At 35.6% G+C, this 26,565-nt stretch overlaps 2 long non-coding RNA genes across 2 annotated transcripts in view; both read left to right on the top strand.

The window, feature by feature from the left end:
- Window positions 1-20,361, top strand: part of LOC108398557 (uncharacterized) — a 137,909-nt gene extending 117,548 nt beyond the window's left edge. The window contains exon 5 of the long non-coding RNA XR_012124234.1: window positions 17,562-20,361. This is a non-coding gene — a long non-coding RNA (uncharacterized lncRNA). The remainder of the gene's footprint in view (window positions 1-17,561) is intronic.
- Window positions 20,362-20,646: 285 nt separating this feature from the next.
- On the top strand, window positions 20,647-24,985 carry LOC118967584 (uncharacterized). Its single transcript, XR_005054757.2, has 2 exons — window positions 20,647-20,849; window positions 23,768-24,985. It is a non-coding gene; the product is annotated as an uncharacterized lncRNA (long non-coding RNA).
- Window positions 24,986-26,565: the final 1,580 nt, after the last annotated feature.

A 26,565-nucleotide genomic window follows, 5' to 3' on the forward strand; every position in this document is an offset into this window, starting at 1 on the left:
AACAGCTTAGTATTAGGCAGCATAATTTATGCTTAGAATAAGATACTGTGCTAGGCAAAAATCATCTCATATACTAACACAAATTTAAGACAGGTTATAAATAAGTAATAATTTTAGAATATTTTTGAGGCAGGCTCCAATTTGAGGAACATTTTTAAGATTCCCACAAAATCACTAACCAGATTTTTAAATCTATCATTTAAATTGTATTAAAAAAAGAACAGAAGCCCTTTGTTACTTATCACATAGGTTTATAGTCCTCTTTGGACTATGTCTAACTCGACTCCACCCTTGCAATTTAATACCCTTCCACTCCCACATGTAGCCTTTCTCCATGAAAACTAGAATCCTCAATAATCTGTCATTATCCAATAGGTTGGGCTTTTTATGGCCGTTGTTCATTCCACTCATCCCCCTTTTAACAAACCTCCCCAGTCCTACTCTATCAGCTTCTCCCCATCTTTGGAGTCCAGTGGGGTCCTTCCTCATGGTAAATTGTTCTCTGACAACTCTTACCAAATGATTTTCTATTTATTTGTATGATTTGCTAGTATACATGTTGTTAGTGTCACCATTACAACCTTATTTTATTTCTACTTGCTCCTTATATGTTCCCCATATGTAAACTCTTCCATGATTGCATTGGTACCTCTGAATCCTCCACAATACCAAATAAAATGCTAGGCACATAAAAGTGTATCTGAGCAAAGGCAACCAAAGCAAAAATAAACAAGTGAGACTTCACCAAATGGAAAAGCTTCCACACAGTACAGGAAATATCAACCAAATCAAATGGCAACCTGTGGAATGGGAGAAAATATTTACAAATTATATATCTAATAAAGGGTTAATATCTAAAATATGTAAAGAATTCATACATCTTAGCCAAAAACAGTCTGATTAATAAATGGGCAGAGGATCTGAGTACATGTTTTCCAAAGAAAATATACATATGGTCAAAAGTTTCATAAAAAGATGCTCAACCTGACTTATCACTTGGGAAATGCAAATCAAAATCAACCACAGTGAGATATCACTTTCACATCCGTTAGAATGGCTATCATCAAAAAAATGAGATAAGTGTTGGTGAGGATGTGAGTAAAGGGAGTCCCTGTGTACTGTGAGGGGGAATGTGAATTGGTGCAGGCAGTATGGAATAAGGCATAGAAGTTCCTCAAAAAATTGAAAATAGAATTACTTGATGATTCAGCAATACTGCTTCTAGATATATATCCAAAGAAAATAAAACAGAATATGGAAGAGATATCTGCACTCTGACATGCATTGCAACAGTATTCACAGTAACCACAATACAGAAATAATCTAAGTGTCCATGGATGGATGAGTAGATAAAGAAGATGTGGTATATGTATACTGTGTAATCAGCCATGAGAAACAGGGGAATCCTGTCATTTGTGAAAACATGGATGAACCTTGAAAGCATTATGCTAAGTGAAATAAGCCAGACAGAGAAAGGAAAATACTACATGGTATCACTTATATGTGGCAACTTTTTTAAAAAGTCAAACTCATTGAAACAGAGAGTAGGAAAGTGTTATTAAGGGTTGGGGGAAGGGAATAGAGAGAGGCTGATGAAAAGGTGGATGGTCAGCTACAATATAAATAAGTTCTGGGGATCTAATGTATAACATGGTGACTGTAATTGATAACATTGTATTGCATAATTGAAATTCTCTTCTCACCAAAAAAATATATATATAAATATGTGAGGTGATGGATGTGTTAATTAACTAGATAGGGATAGCCTTTCAAAATGTGAATGTATGTCAAATCATCATGATGTGCAGTTTACGTATCTTACACTTTTCTTTTATTTCACCTTTAAAAATTAAAATCATTTGTCAAAATCCTTTTTATAACTGTATTATCTGAATGGTATATCTTAATCAAATGATAATCCAAAACTTGTCCGAAAGGAACTCTTTATCTTCTTGTTTGGAACCTTACTCTACAGTCTGCCCACCAGATGACAATGCGTTGCTCGCAAATACCTTGTACGGTTTCCTTTCTCATCAAGCAAACATAGTGTGTAGTTTAAAGATCTTCACAATATTAACATCTGGAAGTGACTTAAATCCAGGAAACTATAGGGCCACAGCAGAATGGATAAGCAAGGAATATACCAAAGATACTGTTAGTGGAGAGTGTATGTTCCCCAACTCCTCCCTTAGTGCTAAGTGAAGTAAGAAGAGAAGTGCAGGATAAACCCGTGAGTCTGAAACAGCACTTTTCCAGGTGCAGGAGAGGATGTGAAATTGCTGACATCGTTTTTTAAAAGTTTAAATTGTAAAGTAAAGGAAATAGTACCTGGGGTGGTGGTTTTTTAACTGAAACTCAGATCAAAGTCCATCATTTCAAAGTATAAAGTAAGTGCAGGCTTTGGGAATTGCTCTACTTTTAATAATAGACAATTTTCCAATTTTTGTCCACTTCCTACTGGCTCATGCCTCTGTTTGCAGTTACATTGATTTGAAATGTCTATATATGGATGAAAAGTAGTCTAACTGCTTTTCTTTGAACTTGGTAATATGATTATTAGCAGTGAAGTCTGCTTGTTTTAGCAGCTGGATTACTGTGGCACTAATTAGAACGGACACTATATTTTTAGGTCTCCATGCACCTTTATACACTGAACTTTCGGCTATGTCTTATTGTACTGGTCATACTGCATGGTATCACATTATAGGGAGCTGTGATGGAAGGATCTCATTTCTTGATTTAAAACCAATTATTGTCCAGGTTTTAAGTGGTCTCTGCCTACTTTGACAAGGGAAAATATACTGAAGATTTCACTCTTTCTATTTTTTCTTATATTATGGAAATCATAAAGGTAGACTCATCCTCAAAGATGGTTCTAGGAAACCTTGTCTTCACATTTTGTATTTTCTAACTATTCTGCTCTTTGAACTGCCTTAGCACTTCTTACTTCATTATTTTTTGCTTTTTCCTTCCTTCCTCCTTTCCTCCCTCTCACCTCCCTCTCCCTCTATTTATGTTTGTTTCCTTGTTTCTTTCAATTATTTTTTACAAACAAGTGTTTTACAAAACACATATATATATGTTTGTTTTACTCTTTAGATTTAGACCTTATAGGTACATGAGTTAACAACATGAGTACCATCATTATGCTTTATGCAATTAACTAAATTACCATCTTATGGAGGGATTTTGGTGGGAGATGAGACAGCTTTCATGAATGATTAATTGGCCAAGAGAAAGATGGGCTTAGGGCCAAAATGATAGTGTCATGGGCAACACCCCAAGTGCCAAGAAGCTGAAATGAGTCCCCTTCAATAAAAATTCTTTGAAGAGTACATTTAAGTTAGAAAAAATATAGTCAATCATGTGGATATGCTTCTTACAGGGGCAGAGCCAGTTTACATAAACATTTTAATAGCCCCTTTGGAGATGTGCTAAACTCATTTGGTAAGAATGAGAATGAACACGGGCTTTCTAATATTAAAGGGGAAAGGGAAGGAATTTTTTTGAAGTGAAAGCAGTTTCAAAGATTCAATTTGAAAACAACTTTCTTTAGACCCTCTATGAACTTTATGGGAAAATTTCAAATGCCCGAAATAAAACCTTTCGTATGTAAGTCATTAGGGTTTGACTGACACGAGGTTTGAGCTAGCAAAAAATGAAGTAAACTCTTCTTTGGAATGTCTCATGACTCCAACACTACTACTACTACATTTATGTTTTACTGATTTTGCATAGGTTTATATTTCTGAACCAAGACTCAACTAGAAAACTCTTACGACAATTGTTCTAATCATTTTCCTATTTCTGATTTCAAGAAAATATCATTGGTTACTTACATGGTTAAGAGGTAAATTGAGGCACATTAAAAAAATTTCCTTTCAAGAGCTTATCTGAATAAACATTAATGAAAATCAGGCAGTGACCAAAACAAAGATGGTAGTACCCCACCACCAGCAGGAGCTAGGGACAAGAAGACACTGAACAGAAGCAAAGAAATCGGTTGATTGGTTACAGCTTAAGTTGCTGCTTTGTTTGGGAAAGCCGCCTTCACTGTTTGAGATGGGTTTTTCTTAAGTTTCATTTTCTTGGAGTTGAGGACACTGAGTCTGGCTTAGATTTTGGTTCACTCATACAGGCCACTGAGACACTGGAGATATCTCAGCCTGATGGTCTCCTTGTTTAAATACTTTAACAACATTATAGACATAAGCTATTTTTTTATTTGGTGTCCCTAAAACTCTGATTTGTACTATAAATATGGACCAGACTAGAATTCAGAACTCCCTATAATCTTTTCAAAATGAAGCATCATATAACATCATTGTTATACCTTCAGATTTGAGCAAAGCTTATTTATCCTAAGACTCTTCAAATGATCCAGAATCACTAAAACTGTGTATTCAGAAAGCATACAGTATCCAATATCCCAGCTGCTGACCAGGAGATTCAACTCAAGCAAAGTACTGCAGCCACACAAAACCTGGGGATCCCCATCACGTGCAGCTGAGTTGGACATGTGGAGATCTTGGCAAAAGGCAAGTTTTCTAGGTTTAAAAGACATGGAAACCCTTTAAAACTGTGTTTTGTTACCCTGATCAAGAGACATGCACTTTTATCATGTGCCCTCTCCTTTTCTTATATCAGGAATGAGAAATATTTCTAAGTTTAGAAATTGAAACCTCAAAATCCTCTTTACATATATGATAGTTTACTGATAATTAAACCAAAAAAAATTACAGTTGTAACTGTCTTAACATATTTGTTGCTTATATACAACATTGATTGATTTTTATTCAATAAAAGATATCTATATAACAATATAGGGTGTTTCTCACATTCACCTCTGTATGGGAGGAAAAAAAACAAGTCCATATTCTTAAAATTTCTCCTCAGTTTGGACTCAACTTTGTTCCATTCTATGGACTTGGTATATTCTGTTTTGTGTTTCTTGTCATTTCATGCTGTTGGCCTTCTAGATGTTCTTCTGAACAGGCCTTTTACATGAACTGTATTTGTTCCTGGAGAATGCAGCATGACCACACAGATTTGGTCAAAATAATGAACATTCCTTTAAAGGCCAACTGAAGGAGAAAGGTATTGCTCAGCACATTTTTACCACTGATGTAACTCCCTCTCTCTCTCTCTTTTCTCCTATAAAATATCACATCATTCCTAAAGATGAGAAACTCACAGGCTAGAAATGTAAGGCTTTCTTTGCATCTGAAAGAATATTTTGTCACCTAAGATAAAATAGCTCTTACCAAGCAGGACAATCTTCCTGAGTATTTCATTCCTGGGACTGTTTGCATTCTTTCCCAGTGAGCTAGAGCGATAAGCACCAGAACCTATTTATAACAGGCAAGAAGAGCTATTAAACTATTCGGTGTTGGGTTAGGAATAAAAGCTTCGAGTGATTGGATGGAGTTTCTATGTGCCTCTTCCCAGCAATCATCCTTTGACCTTATGGGGGAGATGTGGCTGTATGTCAGTTTTGTGAGAACCTAACTCAGGAACATCATCTGACCTGAAAATGGAAACTGTTGGATCAAAACCATACATGGTGAAGTAAAAAAAGATGCTGTCTATTGAGCTGTTACTGAAATGTGCTGGGGCTATTTCAGTGCTTGAAGAATAAATAGAATGTGAGGCACTCTGGAGTTCAAGGTGAAAGTATGTGAGAGGGCTCTGAATTTTCCCAGCAATATCAGTCAGCCAATTATATTTTAGCTTTCACTCTGACTTTCGATAACATTATTCCAGGGTAGTAGAGTCCGATCCCTTTATGAGGGCACCCAGACTGCCCTGCTTACTCAAAGACATGGCAGATGTTTCTACCTACTACTGTGTTCCTCAGGATTGTGGAACATGAAAACACTGAAGCAAAACCAAGGGAAACGAGCAAAACAATAACAGAGCCCCCAGGCAAGCACATTGTACATTATTTGATAACTAATGATAAACTGCACAGAATTATAGAATGTTTGACCTGCACTGGGCATGAAAAGGCCTTAATCTAAGCTTTTCTTTAGATGGAGAAAATTAAGAACAAAAATTAAAATAACCTCCCCAGTTATAACAGAACTGGAATCACTTCTCATGGCTTCCTGTTTCCATGTTCAAGGGTGACTTTCACTGGGAAATGAGAACCAGTAGCAAAAATTACAAATGGATAGCATGTGTATAAGGTGTTATGCCTAGACATACTGAGTCTGTGGCCTCGGTAGCTGGGCAGCAGCCAGAAATAAGCCACAGCATCTTGGTGTTACAACTACTAAGGCTCATTTGATTTGGTTACCCCCAGGGAGAATAAAGTAGTTGGTATTTTTAGGAATATTTAGCCTTTCAAATTTAGCCATTCTAATAAAGGGAGGATGGTTCTAGTGTTATGAAAAATAGACAACACATGGGTTTAGGTAGTTAGGAAAAACAGCTGAGCAGAGGAGAAAATTTTCTCTGCATTTTTTGGCTTTGTTTATGAAGTTTCAAAATGTTCTTTTTGAATTGTTTTGGCATTTAATACTATGAGAATTGTTCTGTTTAATATACCCCATTCTTTTAAACCTGCCTTAATAGTTAAACCTAATGTTGTAGCTGAAATTGTACATAAGAAATATTCTTCTTCCCCTATAGGAGTGTTTATTTAAATTGATATTTTGAGCTCTTCTGCAGATACAAAATCATGTCTGGGAGGCTGAGAGCCTCCCAGACATCGGTATGGAGGATGATCTTTGCCATTGACAGCATCTCTTCTTCATGCCACGGCACCACAGGAAGAAAGTTCTTCTAATTCAATGCTGCTAAGCCACTAGAAAACAATTACTAAATCTAGATCAGTTTGTGTTACGAATCTGAGGTTTAAGTCTGAAAGTCTTTCCTAAGCTGCTCTGCTCAGTCAGTGCCTTAAGAGAGCAAACATCTTCAGAAATGAAGGAGAAAGGAAAATCTACATCAACCTTTTAGTTATTCTGGGTTTCATCTTAGCAGATTTTTGAGTGGATCAAGTGAAATAATATACATAAAAATTAAAGCTCTTATTATGGTGACTTTAAGCATCAACTTGAAAAAGTTTGTTTTATTTGATAGTATTAAAATATATAAAGGGGTAAATATTATCAGGAGGAAACTACAATAATGACACATGTGTTTCATTAGCCACTGATGAGTATGGGCATTGATTATCTCACATGATCTGCTCAATCCTATAGGAGCAACTATTATTATTGCTTCCATTTTTAAACATGAAAATTAAGGCCATGGAAGTTCATGCAAGTAGTAAATGGTAGAACCACAGATTTTTATGAGTCCATGATAAATATGCTTCTAACTACTAGGTTTTACAAGCTGAAGTAAAGTGATACTTTTCATTGTGTCATAAAAATACTTAGTGGATAACTTTATAACTCTGCTTAGTAGATAACTTTGTAACTTTATGAGCTTTTCAAGTTTGGATTGGTTTTATTTGGTTAAGTCCTTTTTTTTTTTAAATGAAAAGTCTTAGGATAGACTTACACTATCCTATGTTCTTTATAAGGAGAGATCAGGACAAAGTGGGCTGTCAGCAACTGGCAAGCACCAGTGATTCATGTGAAAAACTCTCGTCTTTGGTGAGAGGATGAGCGCTGGGCAAAGAGCCCAGGACAGGAAACTGCCATATCCTGGCTCTGAGATTTTTGTAAACAATATTACTGGAATGCATTGTCTACAGTTCCTTTCTAGCTCTGGAATTCTCTGAGTCTCTTAAAGAACCTTCCACTTAAAGATCTGGCATTGTTTTTTTAAAAGGAATACATAGTTTTAATCACAGGAAAAAATAATGATGTCACTATATAATTTAGCTCACACATTAAGAGTACCGTATTTTATTGAAACCCTATTTCTCAGAAAAACAGTACCAGCAAATAGATAGTAAAATGCCTAAAGTAAAACATAAGGTAAAAATATAGTAATATGTAATATGAGGCACTCTGGTAATTGTCAGCATGGAGAGACTTGCCAAATAGAGAAAGTGGATATGGCGTGCTTTTTGGGATTAGAGCTTTTGAGCATCCCTCTTTTAGAGTGATCCCCGTATGGCAGGTTTAGTGCAAAGCCGAAGCCCTGGAAATTATTCAGTATGTACTTACCCTGAAGGAGTTCCGCCTGGAGAGTCAAGTCATTTTGAACTTCGACCCTATTCTTCTGACTCCGTATTCTGCAACTTCTTTTCATTTTTCTATTATTCTCCTTTTTATCTTAAAGATACAGAAACTGAGCAGGAAGGGAGTAAGTTATATCCCTAGTCATCTAATCACAGCCTAGAACTGAAACTAGAGTCTAGGCATACACATTGTTACTACAGTGCACAATGATAAAAAAACAAGCAAACAAAAACACACCCTTTACTAGGAAGTATTTTAGTTTAACACAATGAGATTTGTATAGACATGGCCTTTGAAACTTATCCTCCATTTCTGGGTTCAGTTACTGCATGGACCAATTGCAGATGTTTTTGTTTGTAGACACTGAGTTTGCCCAGTCCTCTGCTTACAATTCACAAGAGAATTGAGATTATAAATAGATCATCACTGCTAGAAAATAAAAGGGTCAATAGGGCCAATTTACACGTGAAAAATACCTTATTTTCTATATACACAGAAACACATGTACAAATTTTCCCAAAAACAACTAGATGTTTTCTACCTCTTTAGACTTCCAGTCTGCTAAGAATGTTTTAGGATATTTCTTGCTAACATAAAAACCAGTTGAGTTAGGAAATTCCTTATTCTTTTAGCAAAATGGGAATCTTGTGGCTGAGCTAAGTGAATAGACATTCTAGTATTAATGCTGTGCAAATTACCTTTACCTAAGGTGTCACATTCCATCTCTGGAGATCGCTCCTTTTCACCTAGCAGGAATATCTTAATGAAGGAAGCTGTTCCCACTAAGAAAACTCAGAGTAGGTTTGCAGATAATGATAATATTTTGTGTATTGTCATAGTGAATATTGCTTACCAAGGATTCTGTACACATTTCATTTTTAGGATGGAAAATTTATATTTAGTCTATGGCCTTTTGTATGACTGTGAACCAGTTTCTTATTCAGAAACTGACGATGGCATATTTCTTCTATCTTGATTATTTTCTTGGGATTTCTGGCCATCCTGTTTAGGCTCCTGCTGCTGGCAGGTGGGTCACATCATCATCCTAATGATGCAAGGATTGGGGATTAGGGCTTCCATAAATGCCTGCCCAAGTAGGTTAGAATAACATTCCTCTTACAAATACCTGCAGATTATGAGACCTCAGAAACATACACCTCGCCTTTGTAGACATCTCTGAACAATTTTCTTTTCCCTCAAGGACTTCCTGTTACATCTCCCTCAAGCATTTTTTAAAGGTGTGAATTTCTTTACACATTGGAGACTGATTTTTCCCCTTGTAGATGAATGTGATTCAAGGAGGAATTATTTCACATGTGAAAATAGTGAAACTGGAAAAAACACAAACACACCTGTGTTACAGGTGAAGTTTTCAGATAGACCCTTTTCCTCCTTTATCACCTTTGTCATATAAGAAAATTTTCATAATATGTGAGTGTGAAGACTTGTTGCTGTGGTCTGAATTGTGTGCCTCTCTCAAGTCCACATATTGAAACCCTAATCCCCAATGTGATTTGGAGGTGGGGGGCTTTGGGAGATAATTAGTTTTAGATTTAGTCATGAAGATGGGACTTTCATGATGAAATTAGTGCCTTTATAAAAAGAGACACCAGAGCTCTCTCTCTGTCTGTCTCTGTCTGTCTGTCTGTCTGTCCTTCTCTTTCTCTAGGGAGAAGGCATCCATCCATAAGCTATAAAGAGAGCTCTCATCAGAAATCAAAACCTGTTGGACCTTGATCTTGGACTTTCCAGCCTCCAGAACTATGAGAGAATTTTTTTCTATTGTTTAAGCCACCCAGTCTGTGGTATTTTATCATGGCAGCCCAGATTGACTAGAATGCTTATTATATAGCTAATAACAATGTAAACAGGATTGGCCAGTTTGATTTGTAAAGTAGCCAAAGTTATTCATTTAAAATTTCATTTATACTGAACTGCACAAAACATTAAGAGGTTCTATCTGTAGGAAAATTTACCATATTTTTGTTCCAGAAAATGCTCGGGCTTCTCTCTCAGCCTAATAGACTCCCTTTCCAAGCCTAATAATTTGTGGATTTTCTTGGATTTTTAATATAGACAACCATGCCATTTACAAATAAAGAAATTTTTGTTTTTATCTTTGTGATCTAAACCACTTTATTTCATTTTTGTTATGTTACTGAACTGGCTACCATTCTCAGTGTATTGCTGAATAAAAGAGATGGTGGAAGGTGTCCTTGTATGGTATTTGTTAGAGAATTTTAATGGAAATTCTTTGCTTGGTTAAGCATGCTCTTCTATTCTTATTTATCAAGTTTTTGTTTTTCTACATGAGTAAGTATTGAATTAATTTTCATCACTTATTGGGAATATCCTATGTTAATTATCCTTAAAGGACTGCATTGCATTGCACTGCATTTTGGGATAAATCATCACTCTTTTTTTAGAATTAGATTTTTCTGTGAGGGTAATACAGTAGTTTTAAAGGTATATGTTTCTTTCTTATGTGAGTCCAAATAGGTGGTAGAGGACTAAAAAAGAATGCCACAGTATCATGGACCCAGATTTCTTCTTTTTCTGTGCTTTGTGGCCTTCACTCTTTACTGTCAAACGTGACTTCTTTAACTCCCGCTTTTAGATCCACCTTCCAGCCATTTGTAAAGACTATGGGGAGGAGAAAGAGATGCCTACATTTTCTAAGGACATACCTTTTTTTATGATAGTCCCGTGGCCATAACTTACTTACATGGTCACTCTTAACTATAAAAGAGGCCTGTTTCACCAGTTTTGCTATTTAATATTTTCTGTATTCTATTTTATTTTGGTATTTTCTATTATGCATTGCCTAGCTTTGTGAGTCAAATGTCTACCTCATATATACTTAATCTTTCTACTTTCTTGATACGATCATTGAGGACTATAAATAAATGTTTCTTAAAAATCACGTGATACATCTCACAAGTTTGATATGTAAAACATCAACTGTTCAGTTCTATATATTTTATAATACTCATTTGTGAATTCCATTTCAACCATTAACTAAACAATGTGTTTTAAACATTTCTATTTGTTTTAAAAATAGTTTTTGAATGTTGATTTGCTATATAGTTGGTCAGAGAAAATGAAATAAATGATATAGATTCTTTAATATTTATTGGAATTGCCTTGTCATTTAATACAAGATCAGATTTTTCAACTGTCCCTTTTGTACTTGAAAGAAATGTATGTTCTCTATAGATTGAGTTCAGGAGTTCTACTGATCATAATGATCAATTATGTCACTTAGATCTTCCATGTAGATGTTAATTTTATCTGCTTTTACCTGCTCAATTTCTATACACTTCTTATAGAGATATGTTAAAATTTCCCATTAATTATGGATTTGTCAATTTTCCTTGTTTTTCTGAAGCTTTTTTCTTATATATATCTTTATTCATATTTAATTATTGATTATTTTGTGTGGATTTTTCTATCAATTTTTACCTTAAATTCTAATGTATCTCACATTAATGTTGCTAAATTAGCTTTTTGTCTTCATTTGTCTGTTATATATTTTTGTGTCCCTTTATTGTCAAATTCTGTGTTTTTTGTTTTAGGTATGTTTCTTAAAACAGAGTTGACTAGACTTCTAAAAAATCAATCTATTTCTTCTTTAAATATATTAGTTTAATACTTTGTATTTTTTTATGTTAACTGATTTATAGCATCTTTAATTTTATTTTTCATACATTTTGTTTATATTTCCTTTTTTGTGCATTTTATTTGATTAAACACTTCTGGAAAACTTACTTTTATTCTTTTTCTGATTCAGAAGCTTTAGATGATACTCCTTTTTATTTAGTGGACACACATTAAGTTTCATACTAGTTATTTTATTACTTTATTATAGTTGATATACAAACTTATATTGGTTTCAAGCATATAACTCAGTGGTTCAAAAGTTACCCATATTCTTAAATCTTTCCCCCAAGTAGTGTAAGTTACTCTCTATCAACATAGGAAGATGTTACAGAATCATTGGCTATACTCTCCGTGCTATACTACCATCCCTGTGACCAATTTATATTATGATTGAGAATTTTTGTGGCCCTTTATCTCCCTCACCCTCCCTATCCACTCATTCCAACCCTTCCCCCATGTTAACCACCCATCACTTCTCAGTGTCTATGAATCTACTGATATTTTATTCATTTTGTTTTGTTTTGTTTTAGATTCCACAAATTAGTGAAATCATATGATATTTATCTTTCTCTGCCTGGTTTATTTCACTTATCATAACACCCTCTAGGTCTATCCATGTTGTCACAAATGGAAGATCTCTTTCTTTTTGACGGCTGAATAATATTCCATCACGTAATCATATCACATCTTCTTTAGCCATTCATCTACTGATGGACACTTTTGTTGCTTCCATATCTTAGCTATTGTAAATAATGCAGCAGTAAATACAGGGGTGCATATATCTTTTTGAATCAGAAATTTGTGTTCTTTGGGTAAATTCCTAGAAGTAGAATTACTAGCCCATATGGTATTTCTATTTTTAGTTTTTTAAGGCACCTCCATACTTCTTTCCACAGTGGCTGCACCAATTTACATTCCTACCAACAATGTAGGAGGGTTCTCTTTTCTCCACATTCTTGCCAACACTTGTTACTTCTTGTTTTTTGGATAAGTGGCCATTCTGACTGGTGTGAATTGATATCTTGTTGTGGTTTTGATTTGCATTTCCCTGATGACTAGTGATGTGGAGCATCTTTTTATGTGCCTGTTGGCTATCTCTGTTTCTTCTTTGGAAAAATGTCTATTCAAGTCCTCCACTAATTTTAAATTGGGTTATTTGGTCTTTTTGGTGTTGAGTCTTATGACTTCTTTATATATTTTGGATATAAACCTCTTATCAAATAAATCATTTAAACAAATTATGCTAGTTATTTAAGTATACATTTTTCTAACAAAGTATAAAGGTATTCAAAGTGTTCATACTTCTCTTATGCATGTTGTAGGTCTCAGTATGCTTTAACTATTCACACAATAATCAATCCTATATCATTCTTATCAATTATTACATAGAACTTTATCATTTTAAAAGTAGAAAATACTTTTAAGCTTTCTTTGGTCAAAAATTTTTAAAACTGCCCTTATTCTTGAATGATAGTTTAAGTATAGAACTCTAATTGACATTTATTTCATCTCACTAACTGGAAGATACTACTCCACTCTGTTAAATAATCTATTATTACTGATAAGATTTGTTCTGTCTTTCTGAATGTTGTTCACTCATAGTTAATCTTTTTCCTTTCCTTTTTTAAATTAAAAGATGTTTATATTTATCCTTTATGCACTGTATGTAGTTTCCTTATAATGTATATGTGAATTTACATCTATTGTTCTACATTTTACTTGGTGTACATTTTTTAGTATCAGAACCCATATCTTTTATCTAGTAAGTTCTACATCAGTAATCCTTTAATTAGTAATACTTTTCTTATATTTACAATCCATTGATTAGTTTATATTCTCTTCAAGTATATGACTATGCTATATTTTAAAATACAGTCATTATTCTTTCAAGGTCCATCTCAGTGTGAGAGTAAAGTTTGTTCTCACATTACCACCATTTGTGGCCAGTTGTTACAATAGTGGCCCAAATGAATGATGATTCTCAGTATCTATGGCCTTGTATAGTCCCTTCTACACTGACTCTGAGCTTGGACATTTGACTTTCTTTATCTAATAGGATATCAGCAAATGTGGTGTAAGTAGAGACATAATATATTAAGAGCCCTTAATGCATTAGGGCTGGGCTTAGTAAAACCCTGAAATCATTGTGTTATTAAGACTTGTGGTCTAGCATCTCTGAGATAATCCCAACCAATCCTCTAGTTGAATGTAGCTATAGGCCAAATCAGATGAAAGACCAAGCTGACCCTCAGAATTATGAAAAATAATATATCCTTGTTTTAAACACTATTTTCTTATGCAATAATAGTTAGCTAATAAAATGTGTGACTTTTTAAACTCCTTCCTCCCCAAAAGTATATTGCAAAAAATCATTTTTTTATGCCTAGTTGAGGTGATGGCATAGAAAACAAACTTTTCAGTCCTTTGTTCCTTATGTTTAGTTACTCCCAGAATGAAGTTATAGCAATCTAGGGTATAGTTAATCATATTTGCAGAACATGTGTAGAACATCCAGGATATCAGTGTGGATAAAAAGTAAGGACAGATTAAATATATGAATTGAACAGGTTTTTAGAGCTGAGAAAAATTAAGATAGTGTTGTTGTGGGGCGGAACAATGTCCATTTGAAAATGCCAGAGCTCTGAAAAATGCAATACAAGGGGATATTGTTTAGGTGAAATAGAGGCTGTGAATCATGATTACTGTTGTGATATCCTTTCCCAATGGAATAAGTCCAATTTTACATGCAAAAAGCACATGGTTGCCTCTCATATTTATACAAAGGGCTTTTAAGTCATACATCTTTGGAAGTCATGTGACTAACACAAAGGTCAAACTTTAGGTTAGTCATTTGCTGGCCTTAAGTCAGGCAGGGTGGACTTCACAGTCTAGAAGTGATCAGTCTCCTGATGGAGTTCAGACAGAACAACTGCAAAGGATTTTCTAGATTGCTTTAGGGACATACACAACTCCTTGTAAGTGTATCACCTCCTCATTTCTTGCCAAAATATTTTTACCTCTCTTTGACTCAGGATTATTCCAATTTGAGGTTAAAGAATATAGTAAGGGAACTGAGTAAACTTAATCAGGACTGATAAAGAAAGAAGCTATTTTTAACTGAACAACCTGGTAAATTCCTAAAAACCTGTTTCAGTTATAGAATATAGAAGTTAAGCTAATAGGTATGGTCACTTAGCCAAAAAGCTCTTTAAGAAATACTTTTTATATGAAAAAGTGAGCTAGAGAAATTAAAAATTACCTTCCTAACAAATTCACAGAAAACAATTAAAGCAAAATAAAAGATTTATGAGGAACTGGATACACATTTCTCATCTTATAATAGGAGGGTAAGTGTTCCTATTCTCCTATACTCAGAGGGTAAATTTAGCCACTGTTCTGTTTATTCCCCCAAGCATTAATTGGAAGGTGAAAAACTGGCCAGGACACAGATGGAGAAAGCCATTGTTTGCCCTGAAGTGAGTGTTGGCTTTCACTGTGGTGGACTTTAAAGAAGTTAAGCTTTTGTATGGTTTAAATACTGTAGCTTTGCTACAGTAAAAATTCTTCTACCCCAACCAATGACCTCTTCACTTGTCACAACTTCCTTTTCTAGGCTACATGATTTGTGTTTCAGTACTCTCTCTCATTAAAACCTATGCATTTTTAATGAAAATAATATTAGTATTAAATACCCTTTAACACTCAAGAAAAAGAGTAGGTTTTCTATTAACCTAACCTTGTCTATTTCATCCTGTTGATAGAATGAGAGTTTCTTCCTAGAACTGCTAGCTAAACTAAACACAAAATACAGAAAATAAACATCCGTATCTGCTCTATCCTGGTACTTTATTTCCTTATAAAAATGTCTCATAATTAAATGACTTTTCTAATTTATTTGTTTATTAGTGTGGGATTAAGGAAATAAAAATACAACAAAATTTGAAAGAGGAAGATGCAATTTATAATGGACCAAGTAGAAAGAACCTAATGAAACAAAACCAAGTTATACTGATCTTTACAAATGACAGCAAATTATTTTCCTCTGTGCCTGATGAGGTATTACTTAGAATAAATATCAAGCAGGAGATGCAGGCCAAGATCTAAGATTCAGCTGAAGCAAAAATAGTCTAATATTAAAAAAATCTGAGCTCCCTCAGGGAAGCTTTTTTTCTAATCTTCAAATAAGATCAGATCTTGGTGTTGTATACAAAGCCAGAGTTTCTTGTGCTTCTGTTTTTGCTGTACTTATGATAATTGACATTTAAAAAGAATTGGTTGGCTAACATTTTTCTTCTATATACAATTAAAACTCCGTGTGGACAAGGACCAGATATGTCTTATTTAATGTCTAGCAGTTGGTCAATTACCTACCTAATTTCACTGAATGAATGAATTACTATATAGAAGACTGGGAACCACTCCTCAGGCTATGAACAGACAGACACTAGGGTATAGTTAATCATATTTGCAGAACATGTGTAGATATGCAGAGTAGAGGTATGGCTGTTCATCTCATAGGAGTTACATTATTTGTGAAAGTAGAAAAAGACTTTTGGATACAGGATTCTGTAGGTATTCAGACTTCAAAAGAAGGCTAGTTCCCTTGAGGAGTCCAGCTAGTCTCAATAAGGCATCTTCTTCTGTGCTGTAAGGATATGTCCCTGTCTGGGATCTTGGATTTTTCAGAGCAGGCTTGGTGAAAGGCTAACATCATAGTTGAAGCACAAACTGGTCAGACTTAAAAGTGTATTTTTCTAACTCATGTTCTTTCTAGTTTGGCAAGTAGAGATACTTCTTTAGTCATGGTATTTTTCCCTCAAGTAACAATGGCTTGAGAAATTATAAGAATACTAATAACTAATGTACTGTAGTAGGTGTTATATTAGCAGTTTTTACCTTCTAGATGGATTGAGGAAGACTTTCCAGAGGAAGTTACAATTCATTAGTTCTATAGAGAATGGATAGAATTCACAGGCAAAAGATGAGTGAAAGAATTTCCAGACCAATGAAAGAGAAAGTGTAACTGCATGAAGACATTTTAATAGTGTTGGTTATCCTGCTTTATTAGGATTTAGGGTATATGGGCATGTAAGGATAGTTACAAACTAATGATCTTTCAAGATGAAGTTGGAAATTTTGTTTGGAATAAGATTTAAGGTATCTTATCTGCCAAAGCAAGCCATTTGCTTATCATTTATTGGAAACCACAGGAGATAGTAAACAGAGAACATCAACAGTGAGAACTGGACATTTTTTGTTTTCTATTTTTTCCCATATTTGTGTTTTAGGAAAACACTGGTGATTACTGTGGGAGATGACTACATAGGAGGAGAGAGTTTGTGAGTTTCAGCAGTCATGAATGGCTTGAGTAGATAAAGCTAGAGATTGCTGCTGATGGAGGGTTCTAGAAACAACAAGTGTTATTTTTGTTGGTATGAGTCTTGAATATGAAAGGAGATCAGAGATGTGTTATATTAGATCAAAATGGACAACTCTTAGGATTCTGAGTGTGAGGAGGTGACTGGATGCAGTATTTAGACTTGAAGTCAGTCCAAAGTAGAATTTAGGGATGTGGTGATGGATTAAGTTCCAATTACAGAATGATGAAAAAAGAAGTCCATAAAATTAGAATGAAGACAAAATTGTTTTCTGGGACCCGCATCTCTGGATCTGGACTGAAGGGGAGGTCCACACAACAGCTCAACTGGCTTATGACTGTTGCTGCTCAGCTGCCAACATCCCTCTCTCTCTCATTTTCAGGCCAGCTTTTGTGGTGTGGCCAAATGGTGCAAGGAAGTTTGGGAGGCTTTTCGGTGAAAACCTCCCATTAACAAAAGGTGTCTCCTCCTGCTGGATCATATTTGGGCACCTTGCCATTGCAGATTTGACAGAGGACATCAAATGGTCTTGTTAACCTGTGAATTTGGCATAAATGTAAGGAAGAGACTGGAAGCAAACAGACATGCAGGAGCTCAGACACAGATGACTTACTGAAGATGTAAAATTTTCAAAGATGACCCTGCAAAGACTCAAAGCCAAGATGCTTCCAGTAGCCAGTAAGAACATGGGCAGGGAAAGAATTTGGTCTATTCAAAGTTAGAATTATATACGTAGACACTTACTATCAAATAAAATGCAAAACGTATTTGGAAAGGGAAACAAAGTAGGAGTTAATGATTTTTTGACTATTCATGATTGGAATCTAAAATGCCAAAATAAACATTCTACAAGGATATTACTATAACAATGCCATTTTAATTCAAAGAATGTTTAGTTTTCAGTGTTTGTACAAGAATGTCAACTGCTTACTGAATGCTTATGAAAAGGAGGAGGTTGCTTTCCAGCACACAATATCAGATCTGAGCCCTAGTAATAATAGCTTAAACACACACACAAAAAAAACAAATAAAATGAAAAAATATAAAAAGTTACCTCCATCACTACTGCCACCATTTCTTAAAAAATGCAGAGCCGCCTTTTATGATTTATTCCAATTCAGTTAACTTCTTTCTTGCCTTTAATGTACATGCCTCCAACCTAATTAAAGTGTCCCAGTCAGTTAAATTAGCATCCAAAGTAAAGATTAGAGCTAGAACGTGATTACGAAGCAGAAGAAAAGGAATCCTGGGAATGTCAAGGGCTTCTTAAGAATATCAGACAAATGAGCTCATTTAATGGCTGAACAAGAAATACTACAGTGAGAAGCTCCGTAACCTACATAGGACCTAAGCTGTTAAGGCTCTAAGTTGATTTTGAATTGAATTGATTTTGTTGTGCAGATCAAAATCTATCTCAAGAAAAAACCCAAATTATTTCATTGCTTTGGAATTTTAGTTTATCCATTATGATCTATGGGGAGTAGACCAGCAGTCTCCTTGTTATAGTGCTGTTTGTCCTAATCAGGGGAATTTGCAGGAGGCAGAGACAGGGAGATGCATGACTGTCTCATTTTAATAAGGAGGCCAAACATCAAACGACTCTCTTCCTACCAAAAACTCAACTGAAATAATTGTTCTGAATGTTTGCCATGTCACAACTGGGACCCTGTCATTGTTCAATTTAATGGTCTTCCTCAACATCCTGGGGGAGATTCAGATGTCATTATTGGTCAGTCATTAACCAATACGTCCTGTAATTTTGCATCTGAAAATATGATATGGAGCAGAAGAGAGTAAGGGCAGAAATTTGAGATAAGGCCAACCATTTTTTTTTCTTCATGTAGGGTAACTGTGTAATCTATCTTCAAACCTGGACAGATTTGAAAGAGGATCCTATTAATAATTATACCAATACAACCAGGCAAATAGGACATTTTGTCAGTGTAGTCTAGAGAATGGTGTTTCCAAGTCTAACATGTTATTTCTTTAGTTTTTATATATCTTAATAGCGAGATATAACTGCAATGTATCTAGTTTTTATGAAGTGTTAAGTTCTTACACTTCAACACTGCATATCTTTGTGAGAATATTTGGTGTTGTTTGAGCCCATACCTTTCATCTTATCAGGAATAAAAAAACTTATGACTTGAAAAAAGAATTAGAGTAAATGATTGTGAAATAAATGATCCTAAAGATTTCTATGAGAGCCCACACATGCAGATTTCTACTCTATAAAGTAAGTTTAGGTAGTCATAGGAGAAAGTGGCCTACAAGGAACTAAGTGCTTCATGAAGTATAAACAGTCTAATCTTCTCATAAATAACAGATTAAGCTTTAAATTGATAGCCATCAAAGAAAACAGAAATGCATTATTGTAAGTTTCATTCACATCTGTGTCTGCTCTTTTAAATATACTTTAATTATACCAATTTAAGTTTTAAATTCTTCAATTATAATTCAAGTATAAGTTCATTCAAAAACTAAACAAAGTCATCTAGCATTGTAAAAGGCAGAACGAAAGTGTATAATTTGTGTTCACAACTGTAATTGAAGGCCATATTCAGACAAATATAAACCATGGTTTCCTGGGCCACTTTTTCCTAATATTGAAATTGTTCTGCAATGCCAAATTGTCCTTCTGAATCTAGTCTCTGATATTGCTGCATTCCCTTTTCGCTGTTCTGAGTATTTGGAAGAGTCTGAACACAAAGCCCATTAACACAAAGTCTCCCCCTTGACCAAGGGTGGTACAGTCCCGCTCTCTGCTTCCCACCTCTGGTCTCTCATCTGGGTTTCCCTGCTTCTACCTCTTCTGAAGAATGGCCCTTCCATCTCTTTATCATTCTGATCCCCTCCTATTTCTTTTTATAGACTCCTTTTTACTAAATATGGCCCCATTTCTTTTCCCTCTTTTCTTGGGGCCTACTCCATTAATCACTTACCACATGCAGTTTTCCTAGTACAGGAGGAGGAAGATGTGTTCCTTCATTCTACATGTATTTGTTGAGAACACGCCATGTTCTAGGCGCAGAGATGGGCAGTGAATAATGAAGACCAAAATCTCTGCCCTCATGGCTCCTGGAGAATAAAAGACAGTCACTATTTCAGGTTCATCAAAAGGGTAAAATATACATATATGAAACAACTCTTTCTAGTACTTAGATTAGCCACCTTTAAGTCATTTTCTGGTATTCATTTCATAATATATATTGCATTTATATTACCCATGTATGTAAATGTGTAGCAAAGTTTAGGAATAACAATATTAAAAGAGATTCATTTTGTATGTGTGTTGTGTGTATGTGTATAATCATGCAGTCCATTCTCAATAATTCCCTTTTGGTATTTAATGATTATGTTTTTTTCTTTGCTTTTCTCATCAAACAAAATACATTTCCATATCAGCATATAAATTTATCTCATCCTTTTAATGACTGCTTAGTAGAGATGTACCTGTCCCTACTGATAGGACATTTAAGATTGCTTCCAAGTTTTCTGTGTTTCAAATAATGCCTGATTGTCTTTGCACATGTCTTTCTCACAGATATGAGTATTTCTGTGGGACTGATTTGCAATTGCTAAGCCAAAGAGATGGTTACAAACACTGCCTGGTATAGGATGTATTTACTTCAGCATCCTGAGAAAACTCGACTCAGAGGAAAAGTGTGAAGTATGAGAGAAAATAGTTTGTTCTAATTTATCTAGGATAGGGCTTTATTGCCACTTTATAAGAAGCAGAAGTCTTCATTGTCACCTTAACAGAATAAACGTATAGAACACAAGAAATAATTGTGTATATTCAGGGGATGGGATGAGAAAGAATGAGGAAACTGGGAAAGGAGAACTTTTGCTTTTCCCTTCTATGCCATTTAACTACTTTATAACAGGTAGGTATTCATTTTTATTAAACAAATAAATTTTCAAAAAGCATATATAAAGAAAACAATGTTTTCTCTATATTCTCTCAGTGAAAATCACAAGGTTTCATTCATCCAAGGGAAATGACAGGTCTTGTTTTCTTAAAAATAAAGTTTAATTAAAGAGCTGCTCCTGAAAAATTTAGTGATAGGAAAGAGCTTGTCCAAGTAATGAACTTTTTAAACAGGTAAAAATGAAAAATAAATGTAAGTCACCTCTGAACCGCAATCCTGATTTCTCCCCAGATCAACAGAAATGTTCCAAGTTGAGGACGGTTATGTAAAAAACCAAACACAAGGAGTTACTGGGAAATCAAATTAATTTTGTTAAATTAATTGAGTAACTTCCTTCCCCATATCCCCCAGCCTGCTTTGGAGCCACAGCTCCACTGGTTCCTAATTTACCTGGTTCTATTTTTGCCTTTCCTACTTTAAAAGGTCTAGAAGCAACATCATGAATAACTAATAAAAACCCCAAAATTATTTATTCTGTGATAGTCCATAGGATTTAACATTGCATAAAATACCAGAACTCCTCCAATCACAGGATTCTCAGTTGTGAGCTGAACGACCCTTTATCTTGGTTCCCTGGCTTAGCTTTAGAGCCCCTGATCCAGCAACATTACATGATTTTTTATATAATTCCTTTTGTGTGTGTATGTGTGTGAGAGACAGAGAGATGGAAAGAGAGAGGTATTTCACAAAGGCTTTAAAGAAGCAATTTTTAAGGAAAACATTTTGGGCTTTCTCCAATACGTCCGTAGGATATAGATTATATTGCTGGGATATCTGCTACTGGGCCAGTCGGTGTTCTGTTGCTCCACCCAGTCTCTTGTGTCTCAGACATCACTAATTCTGTGTCTCAGCCAGGCATGCCTTGCTCAAAACCAGGTCTTCCTTCACCTTTAACATTTGCCCCGCACTTCTACCAGCCCACGCATTCACTAGATAATCGGGAATAACAGCAAATTGGTTTTTTAACTTCTATGAGGAAGGTGCACACAATGAGGTACAAATGGCATACTTACCTCTTCTAAGGAAAACTTGCTCTTTAAATACATATTAAAAAAAAATTATACTGCTCTACAGCAGTGCATTAATTCAGGGGAATGAAATTGAGGACTTCAGCCCGTACTGTTTACTCTTGAGAGGGGTAGCATTTTCTTTCCATGGCCCACTCTTTTGGTATTTAACATAGGCATTCCTAATTCTTTTTTTCCCCTTGTTTAACCTTCAAAGTCTTTAGGAAAACAGATTGTCATTTTGCTCATATTGATATTCTTCAGGGCTGTTTTGAGGGCCTTGTAACCTTTCTTCTTTTGGCTGCCCTGCATGCATAATATATCAAACAAATTAAAATCCACCCATATCCCACATTAAATATAATTTATAGTGCAGTTTTGGAGTTGCAGTGGACTAGTTGACGTAATGTTATTTTTTGTAGACATTTAATTAAGTATTTATTAATTTCCATTTTGCAGCTTTCATTTTGTAGTTTGGAACCAATACTTTTTTTCAGGTTTCAGTCATTTTTGTAGACCTTTAAAAATCTCACAGCCCTTTGGCACTGGGCTCTAATGACTGATGGATGATATGGCCTTGATGATGCTAATTTAATGGAGGAGTATATTTACAACTCTTTCTTTTAAAAATAGAGTCATTTATAATGTTTTGCCTTTTTAGTAAGTATTGCTTTTTTTTATAATACAGCAAGCTATCTTCCTGAGTTATATCCATCTTAATTCTCTAATTAAAAAAAGTATGTTTCTTCTTAAAGGATGATTCTCTTTCCTATTTTCACATTTTGATATTTAGGATTTAAAATTAGTCCTTCTATGTTAAGGCAGTTTGTATAATGTGCAATTCATTTTTCATTCTCTGAAACATTAATGTCTAGTGCAGCCGTTGGATTGTCCCTTTCAGAAATTAGAGCTCTCCACCTTTGATTTTTAAAAAGAGATTTCTCTGGATGACGAAGTCTATAGTACCTGTAGAAACTTTGTGTATGCCAGCTTTACCTTCATGTTTCTCCAGACATTAATTCTTAATGACATGTAAACCACAAATGCACTATGCTGCCCCATTTTGGAAAATAATTCATGAATGTAATTGTGGGATGATCTGAAGAGGAATCCAAAATCAGGATACAAACGAGTGCTTCTTAAAACATGGGTACCTTGAGTTTGCTGAATTCAGAATATCTCACATACCTCAGGATTGAGGAGGATTTTAATAGAGTCTACAAACTGTTAGGTTAGTTAAGAAACTTCTACCCTGTGGATTCTGGGTAAATCTCCATCTTTCAACTGACAGAGACAAAAATGAAGTGCTTTTTCTTCTCTACTCTGTCTCATATTCTACTTATTGTCATGGAGGTGAAATGTACTTCCATATTGTTTTATTCAGCAGAAAGAAAAGCTCTGTGCCAGGCTGGTGGTTCTGCAGGGAAAGGACATGTTCTGTGTCATAGAGATTGATGCAGAATGGTAAACCCAGCAATGTTTTAGTGCATGCATTAGGAAAACAAATTTTTACATCGTAAAACCTAAGCTTACTTTCTTATATAATCTTCTGTGGCCTGGCTCAATTATTGTAACTAATTTCAGGAGGGATCAACATGACATGAAGAATATACAAATAAAACTTTTTGTTTTCTCTTTCTGTCTTACAGACCTGAAGGCAAACATGAATTTTACTTTTATTCCCATGCATACTGCTTTTTTTCAAAAACATTTCCATTTTATACCTTTGATGGGCCTAGTTTGGGGCTATCTATAGAGTCAGGTTTTTCTTATTTGGAAAACTTGACTGTAATGTTGTAGTACAAAGCTCTGGCCACGCTGTCCAGCCCCAGAGGGTGCCATGCAGTTCACAGCGACAAGAATGTTTTGGAATGCTGGCAAAGGAGCAGAAACAGTGTGTCCTCCCCACACATTTAGAAAAATAAACGTACAGAGGACATGGCGTACTTCTTAATAAAGGCTTTGGAAAACACCACACCTCAGTAAACATTCCTCAGGAGGTGAGGAAACACTCTGGTCAATGGCTTACCTCAGCTCCCGTAATTCTGGGTCCAGTGAAGCGGACAATAGCGCAGACGCAGCACCAGCCTTGAAGGAGGGAGAGCAAAGGACATGCAGACACGCTCTTCAAACAAGCCCAGGGTCCTGCTTCAGGCACTTTGTGTTGTCTGGTCATCCCAAGACGTGTTTGGGATTTGCTGAACCCTCCATCACTAGGTAACCACGTCTTGGTGCTTTCTTCTGACCCTGGATGAGACACTTAACAACTTCCTCCTTTGGCCTTCAGAGGTCCTGATGGGGCTTCCTTTGTAACTTCGCATAGAGCAATCCAAGCTCAGTGCCTCTGACACCAGTGTAATTCCCTCTCTCCTGAGTTTGAAAATGCAAGGATCACCATCCTCATTGACGGTAATCAAAGAGAACCAAATATTCAGCTTATGGTTGGATTGCGTATTGTCCTAACCTTTTGCTCCCCAAATGTTTCATCTGCAGTCTGAAGCATCTTTTCCACTGAAAAGAAAAAGACTATTAAGAAGGTTCCCATCATTTTCGATAGGAAGCAACGTTCTTGATTCATTCGCGTAACAGGAGATTTGAACTAAATGGCGTCCCTTTTTAGTTTGTGGAGCCAATATTGTTCCCTGGCACCATTTTCCTAAATGACTAACTATTCACCTCACTCCAGCCTCTTTCAAAAATTCCAGCATGCCTGAGTGAATCTATGCTGGAGCTCTGTACAAAGCTAGTGAGAACCCCATTTCTGTCTCCAGATTTCTCTAGAGCAGCAGCTCCCTAACACAGTTCCGCTGACACTGGAAATCAGGAATATGTGGGATTTATTAAAAAAGACAGATGCTTGGGCCTCATTCTGAAGGTTTTCATTCATTGTATCTTGGTCGGAGCCAGGTATCAATGTTTTATTAATTCCCTGGTGACCCTAAAATAAAGCAGGTTTGCTAACTACCAACTTAGGCCACTCCAGTTGTCTACTTCCCTCCTTTTCTCTGGCTTCCCTGTTTTATGATTCCTTTACATAGTTCATCTTCCTCTCTGTCTTGTCACTTACACTGATGACATTTTTCAGCCTTGACACCTCAGATTCAGCCTCTAGCTCCCCTCCAGAACATGACTGTTTCACTGCTATCCCTGGATGAGACACTGGATGAGAAAGGTTTTAGTGTCTCAGCCCTCCAGTCCTTATGAGGGCGGCTTCCTGCAGGAGAGAATAAGTAGACACAAGCAACTAGCTGTGAGGTCTCCAGAGCATGGCCCCAGGGCAATTGTTGGTTTGCTACACTTAAAAGAAGGCTTTATGCAAGAGCTTTATCAAAAGATAGATAAAATAAATAAGGAGACCTCCATTCTCCACTTGGGCTGCATTGTCCCAGACTGTATCTTTGCTCTGGGTTCTTCTATCTTATAGGGTGAATATATGAAAAACCTGTAGGTTAGTGATTATGCTCTGAAGGAGGACATGTACAAGCAGGCAAAGTAAAAAATCATCTGTGGTCATATGAGGTATAGTTGCGAAAGGTGCAGTCATGCTGTGATTGCTGAAAAGCAATGGCAGCATATAAACTAACCTCACAGGAAACAATCCATGATGGAGATGCTTAGTTGGGGGAAAATTACCAGGGCAACTCAAAGAATAACAGCAAACACACAATAAGAACAAAAACATTAGTTAAAAAAAAAAATCAGCCAAACCAGGCTAAAATATAAATGCTTTGGAATTCCAGGGTTTAGTTATGTTGCAGACTATCTAGGGTGCACTGGTAACTTTGCTCATATACACACTGCTAATTCTCAACTGGCAGTTCAGCTAGAAAACAGAATCGTTTGGGTATAAACTAATGCACATTGAGAGTATTGAAGATGATTGTAATTAGAAAAAATTCCTACATTTGAAAGTTTGTTCTGTGCACATTTCCAAAAGAAGGCTCATCAAGCTCAGAAAGTTCCTCCCGAAAAATGCAGCAGCCTGATATTTTACAACTATGAATGGGAGCACATTTTCAGTCTTCTTGTCAGGTATCAATGTTTATGTCACTCTGTCCAGTCTTGGTTACCAGAGTCCTCCAAATTGATTGCATTAATTTATATTCCTACTATCAACATTTTTTTAAATTGGAATATAGTTGATATGCAATATTATATTGGTTTCAGATGTACAAATTAGAGACTTGATAATTATATTATTTTCTAAATGCTCAACACAGTAAATGTAGCCACCCTGTTATCATCCCAAGATACTACAGTATTATTGGTTATAGTTTCTATGCTGTACTTCCATTCCTGTGACTAATTTACTTTATAACTTGTGGTCTGTACTGTTTTATCACCTTCACCTATTTCACCCATCCCACCTGCCCTCTACCATCAGTGTTTGACAGCACCAGTTGCTCTGTAGCCTTGCCTACATTTGGTATGATTAGTCATTTTATAT

The sequence above is a fragment of the Manis javanica genome, chromosome 13, assembly GCF_040802235.1.
Source record: "Manis javanica isolate MJ-LG chromosome 13, MJ_LKY, whole genome shotgun sequence".
Lineage (NCBI taxonomy): Eukaryota > Metazoa > Chordata > Mammalia > Pholidota > Manidae > Manis > Manis javanica.